The sequence below is a fragment of the Rana temporaria genome, chromosome 6 (assembly GCF_905171775.1).
Source record: "Rana temporaria chromosome 6, aRanTem1.1, whole genome shotgun sequence".
NCBI classification, from domain to species: Eukaryota; Metazoa; Chordata; class Amphibia; order Anura; family Ranidae; genus Rana; species Rana temporaria.
Window position 1 is genome coordinate 138,337,926 of NC_053494.1, and position 1,631 is coordinate 138,339,556.

The window sequence follows — 1,631 nt, forward strand, 5'->3', positions numbered from 1 at the left end:
CTAGAATATCTGGGCTTAGACTTGAAAGCAACCCAAGATAGAGAACTCAAGCAGCTTTTCTTGAAGAGCTCCAGGCTCCTTCAAAAATAATTAAAAGTCAGCAGCTACAAATATTGTTGCTGCCGACTATTAATAAAGACACTTACCGGTCCAGGGAACCCGCGATGTCCTCACCCAGACCAATTCTTCAAACCGCTTTGGATGCAGGCGCTGGCATATTTAATAAGGGAAACAGGAAGTGAAGCTTTGCATCTTCACAGCCTTGTTACCTACTGTGCGTGCGCGAGTCGCGCTTTGTCTTGTGAATGGTCCCGTAGTCTTCTTGGATCTGTGGCGTACCAAAATTCCAGATCAGTTTGCCACAATGATCTGAGTGGGAATTGGGAGCAGGTACTTGTCAAAGCCAGGTATCTGCTCTCCCCCCCCCCCCAAAAGTGCCAAATGTGGGAGAGCGAAAACAAGTGGAGCTTCCCCTTCTGAGTGAAGCTCTGCTTTAAGCCTCTTTCACACGGAGCGGACCGTTTTTGTGTCCACTCCGTGTGTGTCCGTCGGCTCAGCGAGGATCCCCGCTGAGCTGTCGGCGGACAGGGCGGTCCCCGCACACAGTGCAGAGACCGCCCTGTCTCTCCTCCGCTCTCCCCTATGGGGAATTGGATGAAGACGGACCGTCTGTCCGTCTTCATCCGATCCGTTCCGCCGGACGGAAGAAAAATAGGGTTTTCTTCCGTCCGCAAAAGCGGATCCTGACGGACGCGGATGGTTGCAGACGTTAGCGGATGCTCCATCCGCTAAGGGACGCGATCCCATAGGGATGCATTACAAGTCCGTAAACGGACTTGTAATTAACGGACGAACGGCCCGCTAATGTGAAAGGGGCCTTGACGTAAAAGCTATGGGGTTGTTTTACTAAAACTGGAAAGTGCAAAATCTGGCGCAGCTGTGCATGGTAGCCAATCAGCTTCTAGCCTCAGCTTGTTCAATTAATCTTTGACGAAACAAATGGAAGCAGATTTCTAAAGCAGCACCAGATTTTGCACACTCTAGTTTTAGAAAATCAACCCCTATGGATTGTAGGCAAATCCACTTTGCGCTACAAGTGCAAAGTGCAGTCGCTGTAGATACGAGGGAGACATGCAAGGAAAAAAAAAAAAAAAAAAAAAAAAACACAGCATTTTAGCTTGTACATGATTGGATAATAAAATGAGCAGAGCTTCCCCTTATTTCAGATCTACAGCGACTGCACTTCCAAGTGCAGTTTGCACTTGTAGTGCAAAAATGGATTTGCCTTTCGTAAATAACCCCCAGTGTGTTGTTGGCTCTTAGGCAGCCGTTTTAGGTCAGTTATTCTGGAAAGATGAGAGGTTTACATATTAGCACTGGCTTGTACCTTCTTAGAGTTATAGTATTCATAAAGAGCATAATAAGAGTTAAACAAATGATCTTGACTTGGTTTTACAACAGTGCAATAAATTGGGTATAAACATTTGAAAACAATGAACTTGGGCTACAAAAGTGTCCATTAGACACCAGGTAATATTCAGCAATTTCCAATGCAGAGAAGCAAACATTCACCTTTGTAGCCTTTGTTAAAAATGTGAAATAGTTTGTATATTGGGGATAAAGTGAATACA